This window comes from Chiloscyllium punctatum, chromosome 3 (genome assembly GCF_047496795.1).
Source record: "Chiloscyllium punctatum isolate Juve2018m chromosome 3, sChiPun1.3, whole genome shotgun sequence".
Classification (NCBI taxonomy): Eukaryota; Metazoa; Chordata; class Chondrichthyes; order Orectolobiformes; family Hemiscylliidae; genus Chiloscyllium; species Chiloscyllium punctatum.
Window position 1 is genome coordinate 53,062,605 of NC_092741.1, and position 8,421 is coordinate 53,071,025.

Consider the following 8,421-nt stretch of genomic DNA (forward strand, 5'->3'; position numbering starts at 1 on the left):
ACTGCTTGTTCTGTGGCGCTGTGGAGTCCGTGGACCATGTATATATTGGGTGTGGGCGTTTGCACTCCCTTTTTGATTTTCTTAAGAACCTTCTCCTCTGTTTCTGGCTGCACTTCAGTCCCACGCTCCTGATCTTCGGGCACCCGGTACGGAGGAGGGAGGGCAGGTCCGAGGACCTCCTCGTGGGTCTGCTCCTGGGCCTGGCCAAACTGGCCATCAACAGGTCCAGGCAGCGGGCCGTGGAGGGGGTCGTTAGGGCCGACTGCCTGCCCCTCTTCCGGGGTTACGTTAGAGCCCGGGTGTCCTTGGAGAAGGAGCACGCGGTGTCCACCGACACCCTGGAGTCGTTCAGGGAGAGGTGGGCGCCGCAGGGAGTGGAGTGCATCATTTCTCCCTCCAACTCTATTTTGATTTAGTCCCTACCCTCCCCTTCACTGTTTTGATCACACAGCATTGCCCTGTGGTTTGAAGGGCAGTGCTTGTCACTGGCCACTCGGGTGTCTTTCCTATCTTCCTGGTGGTGGAAATTGAATAAAGATTCGTGCACTTTGTGTCTTTTCACTGTGTCTCACACCTGCACACACACACCATGGGTGCTGGGGAATGAAAATAAGCACTACCGCACTTAGGCGGTAGTGTGGGGGTTAAATAAAAAAGAAAAAAAGAAAAAAAAAAAAAAAAAAAAAAAAAAAAAAAAATAAACAGGAGTGGCGGCCCGGGTGTCCTTGGAGAAGGAGCACGCGGTGTCCACCAACACCCTGGAGTTGTGACTGGCCAAAAAAAAAAAAAAAAAAAAAAAATAAAAAAAAAAAAAAAAAAAAAAAAGAAAAAAAAAAAAAAAAAAAAAAAAAGAACAGGAGTGTTTGGCCCGGACGGAATTTCACATTGGCCCCAAGGTCCCGTACTTCCCGCGGGAGCCTGTGCCCCACAACCTGAGCCGCCTCCGGAATTTTAATTTTGTCCCCTTAAGGGATATAAAAAGGAAGGCCCTGTATCGACTGCTGCTGCACACCGTCCACCTCTTCTCCCTCATCCACCGTCCGGACACGCCTTGGCGTGCCCATTTGCCACCGGGCGGTGGAGATCCCCAGTGGAGGGCTCTCTACGCGGGAGTCCTCCCCCTTTCTCTCGGGGATCTGGGGTGGAGGGTGCTGCACGCAGCAGTCCCCTGCAACCGCAGATTGCGGTGGTTCACGGACTCCCAGCCCAACTGCTTGTTCTGTGGCGCTGTGGAGTCCGTGGACCATGTATATATTGGGTGTGGGCGTTTGCACTCCCTTTTTGATTTCCTCAAAAACCTTCTCCTCTGCTTTTGGCTGCACTTCAGTCCCACGCTCCTGATCTTCGGGCACCCGGTACGGAGGAGGGAGGGCAGGTCCGAGGACCTCCTCGTGGGTCTGCTCCTGGGCCTGGCCAAACTGGCCATCAACAGGTCCAGGCAGCGGGCCGTGGAGGGGGTCGTTAGGGCCGACTGCCTGCCCCTCTTCCGGGGTTACGTTAGAGCCCGGGTGTCCTTGGAGAAGGAGCACGCGGTGTCCACCGACACCCTGGAGTCGTTCAGGGTGAGGTGGGCGCCGCAGGGAGTGGAGTGCATCATTTCTCCCTCCAACTCTATTTTGATTTAGTCCCTACCCTCCCCTTCACTGTTTTGATCACACAGCATTGCCCTGTGGTTTGAAGGGCAGTGCTTGTCACTGGCCACGCGGGTGTTTTTCCTATCTTCCTGGTGGTGGAAATTGAATAAAGATTGGTGCACTTTGTGTCTTTCACTGTGTCTCACACCTGCACACACACACCATGGGTGCTGGGGAAAAAATAAGCACTACCGCACTTAGGCGGTAGTGTGGGGATAAAGAAAAAAAAAAAAAAAAAAAAAAAAAAAAAAAAAAAAAAAAAAAAAAAGAACAGGAGTGTTTGGCCCGGACGGAATTTCACATTGGCCCCAAGGTCCCGTACTTCCCGCGGGAGCCTGTGCCCCACAACCTGAGCCGCCTCCGGAATTTTAATTTTGTCCCCTTAAGGGATATAAAAAGGAAGGCCCTGTATCGACTGCTGCTGCACACCGTCCACCTCTTCTCCCTCATCCACCGTCCGGACACGCCTTGGCGTGCCCATTTGCCACCGGGCGGTGGAGATCCCCAGTGGAGGGCTCTCTACGCGGGAGTCCTCCCCCTTTCTCTCGGGGATCTGGGGTGGAGGGTGCTGCACGCAGCAGTCCCCTGCAACCGCAGATTGCGGTGGTTCACGGACTCCCAGCCCAACTGCTTGTTCTGTGGCGCTGTGGAGTCCGTGGACCATGTATATATTGGGTGTGGGCGTTTGCACTCCCTTTTTGATTTCCTCAAAAACCTTCTCCTCTGCTTTTGGCTGCACTTCAGTCCCACGCTCCTGATCTTCGGGCACCCGGTACGGAGGAGGGAGGGCAGGTCCGAGGACCTCCTCGTGGGTCTGCTCCTGGGCCTGGCCAAACTGGCCATCAACAGGTCCAGGCAGCGGGCCGTGGAGGGGGTCGTTAGGGCCGACTGCCTGCCCCTCTTCCGGGGTTACGTTAGAGCCCGGGTGTCCTTGGAGAAGGAGCACGCGGTGTCCACCGACACCCTGGAGTCGTTCAGGGAGCGGTGGGCGCCGCAGGGGGTGGAGTGCATCATTTCTCCCTCCAACTCTATTTTGATTTGATCCCTACCCTCCCCTTCACTGTTTTGCTCACACAGCATTGCCCTGTGGTTTGAAGGGCAGTGCTTGTCACTGGCCACTCGGGTGTCTTTCCTATCTTCCTGGTGGTGGAAATTGAATAAAGATTCGTGCACTTTGTGTCTTTTCACTGTGTCTCACACCTGCGCACACACACCATGGGTGCTGGGGAAAAAATAAGCACTACCGCACTTAGGCGGTAGTGTGGGGGTTAAGGAAAAAAAAAGAGAAGAAGAAAAAGAAACAGAAAAAAAAAAAGTAACAAAAACAAACAAAAAAAAAAAAAAAAAAAAAATAACCAGAAGATACCCCTCTTCCGGGGTTACGTCCGAGCCCGGGTGTCTCTGGAGAAAGAACACGTGGTGTCCACCGACACCCTGGAATCGTTCAGGGAGAGGTGGGCGCCGCAGGGAGTGGAGTGCATCATTTCTCCCTCCAACTCTATTTTGATTTGATCCCTACCCTCCCCTTCACTGTTTTGCTCACACAGCATTGCCCTTTGATGTGAAGGGCAGTGCTTGTCACTGGCCACTTGGGTTTTTTTTCCTATCTTCCTGGTGGTGGCAATTGAATAAAGATTTGTGCACTTTGTGTCTTTCACTGTGTCTCACACCTGCACACACACACACACCATGGGTGCTGGGGAAAAAAATTAAAAAAAAAAAAAAAAAAAAAAAAAAAGAACAGGAGTGTTTGGCCCGGACGGAATTTCACATTGGCCCCAAGGTCCCGTACTTCCCGCGGGAGCCTGTGCCCCACAACCTGAGCCGCCTCCGGAATTTTAATTTTGTTGCTTTTAGGGACATAAAAAGGAGGGCCCTGTATCGACTGCTGCTGCACACCGTCCACCTCTTCTCCCTCATCCACCGTCCGGACACGCCTTGGCGTGCCCATTTGCCACCGGGCGGTGGGGATCCCCAGTGGAGGGCTCTCTACGCGGGAGTCCTCCCCCTTTCTCTCGGGGATCTGGGGTGGAGGGTGCTGCACGCAGCAGTCCCCTGCAACCGCAGATTGCGGTGGTTCACGGACTCCCAGCCCAACTGCTTGTTCTGTGGCGCTGTGGAGTCCGTGGACCATGTATATATTGGGTGTGGGCGTTTGCACTCCCTTTTTGATTTTCTTAAGAACCTTCTCCTCTGTTTCTGGCTGCACTTCAGTCCCACGCTCCTGATCTTCGGGCACCCGGTACGGAGGAGGGAGGGCAGGTCCGAGGACCTCCTCGTGGGTCTGCTCCTGGGCCTGGCCAAACTGGCCATCAACAGGTCCAGGCAGCGGGCCGTGGAGGGGGTCGTTAGGGCCGACTGCCTGCCCCTCTTCCGGGGTTACGTTAGAGCCCGGGTGTCCTTGGAGAAGGAGCACGCGGTGTCCACCGACACCCTGGAGTCGTTCAGGGAGAGGTGGGCGCCGCAGGGAGTGGAGTGCATCATTTCTCCCTCCAACTCTATTTTGATTTAGTCCCTACCCTCCCCTTCACTGTTTTGCTCACACAGCATTGCCCTGTGGTTTGAAGGGCAGTGCTTGTCACTGGCCACTCGGGTATTTTTCATATCTTCCTGGTGGTGGCAATTGAATAAAGAAAAAAAAAACAAAAAAAGAAAGAAAAAAAAAATAAAGATTTGTGTACCTTGTGTCTTTCACTGTGTTTCACACCTGCACACACACACACCATGGGTGCTGGGGAAAAAAATAAGCACTACCGCAGTTAGGCGGTAGTGTGGGGGTTAAATGAGAAAAAGAAACAGGAGAGATGCCCTTTGATGTGAAGGGTGGTGCTTGTCACTGGCCACTTGGGTGTTTTCCTATTTTCCTGGTGGTGGCAATAAAAAAAAAGAGGAGTGTTAGCCCGGGTGTCCTTGGAGAAGGAGCACGCGGGTGTCCACTGACACCCTGGAGTTGTGACTGGCCACTTGAGTGTTTCCTTCCCTTCTGGAGAAATAAAAAAGAAAAAAAAAGAACAGGAGTGTCAGAGGTTCTGTTTACTCAGAAAGTTGGCTCTGAGGGAGCTGGATCAGTGTCACGGACTCTCCAGTTATAAATGAAGGGTGATTAGGTGATGGGATACTGGCCTCTGTGGAATTATATCAGGGTACCTCCAACTTCAGCTCATAACTGGCAGCAAGTAGCCTCTATATTGCTGAACACAAAACAGCATTTAAGAGCACGATGCATGGACATCAGCAACACATGCCCCTTACCCACAGACATTGGCATTTGACATTTGCCAACCACTTATGACCATCGGAGTAACTCTCTGACCCACTTGGAGTCTGCTTAGGAAGAAAAGGCTTGCCTTGCAATCGCTGCAGTGTAATATTGCGAGATTATTAATTCAAAAGACCCATATTCTGGGTACCCAAGTTTGAGTCCTACCACAGAAAATGATGGAATTTGAACTCAATAAAACAAAATCTGGAATTAAGGGTCTAACGATGACCACTGTTGGTTGTCAGAAAAACACATCTGGTTCACAAATCTCTTTGAGGAAGAAAATCTGCCATTCTCACCTGGTCTGGCTTATGAGACTTCAGACCCATAGTAGTGTAGTTGAATCTCAACTGCCCTCTGAAATGGTCTAGCAAGCCACTCAGTTGTAACAAACACCAGAAAATCTCAAAACAGACATGAAACTGGAAGGACCAGCTGGCATTGACCTAGGCACTGGAAAAGACAAGGGCAGAAACAGGCCCGTTGACCTTGCAAAGCTTTCCTTCCTGATATTTGAGAGCCAGTGTCAAAATTGGGAGAACTGTCACACAAAATTAGTCAAGCCACATCCTGACATAGCCATACTCACGTAACCCTACCTTACAGGCAATGTCCTACCGCCATCAGCACCACCATCCCTGGATAGGTCCAGTCCCACCGGCAGGGCAGACCCAGCAGAGACGGCAGCACAGTGGTATCGATTTGGGAACGAGTTGTGCTCGGAATCCTCAACATTGACTTCAGGTTAAACATGGGCAAGGAAACTATCTGCTGGTAACTACGTACCATTCTCCCTCGACTGATGAATCGGTATTCCTCCATGTTAAACAAGACTTGGAGGAAGCATTGAGGGTGGCAAGGGCACAAAATGTACTCTGGGTGGGGCATTTCAAGGTCCACCATCAAGAGTGGCTTGGTAACAGCACTACCGATCAAGCTGGTCGGGTCCTAAAGGACACAACTGCTGGACTGACTCTCTGGCAGGTGGTGAGAGATCCAACAAGAGGGAAAAACATACTTAACCTCATCCTTACCAATTTGCCAGCTGCAGATGCAACTGTCCATGACAGTATCGTTGGAGTAACCACCTTGTGGAGACAAAGTTCCATCTTCACGTTGAGAATAACCTCCATCATGTTGAGTGGCACTTCCATCGTGCTAAATGGGGCAGACTTTGAACAGATCTAGCAACTCAAGACTGGACATCCATGAGGCACTGTGAGCCATCAACAGCAGAAGTTTACTCCTGCACAATCTGTAACCTCATGGCCTGGCGTATTCCCCACTCAACCATCTCCATCAACACAGGGGATCAACTCTGGTTCAATGGAGAGTACAGTAGAGTCTGCCAGGATCAGCACCAGGCAAAACTGAAAATGAGGTGTCCACCTTGTGAAGCCACCAAACAGGACTACTTGCATGCCAAACATCATAAGCAGCAAGTGATACTCAGCGCAAAGCGTTCCCTCTATAAATGGATCAGATCTAAGTTTTGCAGCCCTGCCTTATCCAGTCATGAACAGTGTTGGACAATTAAAGAATTCAGAGAAGGAGGGTCAACAAATATCCCCACGGTCAATGATGGAAGAGCCCAGCACATCAGTGCAAAAGATAAAGCTGAAGTTTTCACAGCAAAGGGTGGGGGAGTCCAGAACTAGAGGGCACAGGTTTAGAGTGAGAGGGGAATGATATAAAAGGGACCGAAGGGGCACCCTTTTCGCGCAGAGGGTGGCACATGTATGGAATGAGCTGCCAGAGGACATGGTGGAGGCTGGTACAATTGCAACATTTAAAAGGCATCTGGATGGGTATATGAATAAGAAGGGTTTGGAGGGATATGGGCCGGGTGCTGGCAGGTGGGACTAGATTGGGTTGGGATATCTGGTCGGCATGGACAGGTTTGACCGAAGGGTCTGTTTCCATGCTGTAAATCCCTATGACTTTATGACTCTAAGCGCCGAGTTGATGGTTCATTTTGCCATTCTCCGGAGGTCTGTAGCATCACAAAACAAGTGTTCAGTCAATTCAAATCATTTGACATGATATCAAGAAACAGTTTAAGACACTGGACACTGCAAAGGCTGCAGATACAGACAGCATTCCAGCTATAACACTGCTTGTGCTAAACTTTTCCAGAAAGGCACAAGACAGTGACAATATAAGTTGTACAAAATCACACCAGGTCATTTCCTTTATCAATGATGTGTTCAGTGCTGCACCCCAGCAGTGGGTTCGAAAATATAGTGGGCTGCACAAGAATGACACTGAAAAGGCCATATCAACTGGCTGTGTTTATCGGGGCACATGTTTTTCTTTATTACTTGGCATTCTTCTGTCTGTTCTCTAAAACTAGTCCCTCTTCCATCCACAAATGTTGTATTCCTCCAATTTCCTTGTGGATTTCCCTATCTGTAATTATGTGTGAGAAATCATGAGTATTTGCCAGAAATTTTGCTTCTTTAATTTTTAACACTTAATGCCCATCTTAATGATTTTAAATTTGCAAGCATGCTATATCTGAACTATTCCAAAATCAGAATTTCCTTTACATTGTCAAAAGTTTCCTCAAGCTTTTGTGAAGATTGGTCCCACAACATTTTTCTTCTTTCCAAATTCTACAAATGTTTGATTTCTTTCTTACAGGCCTACATTTCAATTGATAAGGTTCAGGGACAAGATCATAAGCACTGAGTTTTGCCTTTTTGACAGTTTAATAACCTGTAGAATGTTCTCCTAATGAATTAGTGTACACAGTCATAGCTGCACCTGTCAAAACACTCTGCAATATCCAAACAACTTTTGGCCACTTCAGCTATCCAGCTACCTTCACAAAAGAGTTAATATACCTTTCCACTCCATCCTCAGTAAATGTAAGTACTCAGCATAGATTCTTGTTAAATCAAATCATTGGCATCAGAATCATTTTTAAAGCTATTACCATGTTCTTCCTTCTATATTCTAAGCTTTTCTTTGGCCAAATTGTATTGTATAATTTCTTTATCACTGTGAAGTTCAAGTATTTTTTTTAAGATTGCATCTTCCAATAGTTTTCTCTTACCTTGCTTTCTATTTATATCCTTCTTCCTGCTAACTCATCTCTTTTCACTGTTTTTCTCTCTTAGACAAGTTTCTTTTCATTTCTAACTGTTTCTTAGATAATTTCAGGTTTCTTTCCTTCTGATTCTAAATGTTAGATAGTCAGATCATAGGAGCAGGAAGAGGCTATTCAGCCCCTCCAGCCTGCTCTATCATTCAATAGGATTGTGGCTGATAATTACTTGAAACATCGCCTCGTTCAGAGATCTGACTTCTGCTTCTACTGTACCTTCAAAGAATCTACAAATTTTCTCAGCTTAGCTATTGTCAAAATATTTAAAATAATCCACTGCTATATCTTCCAATTCCAGGAAACTCTGATTAACATTCACAACTATCTTCAAATTCCATTCAAAAACTCCTTAAAAAAAAAGAGACACTAATCCCTCTTGAATCCAATTAATTCAAATCCCAGACAAGCCCCAATCT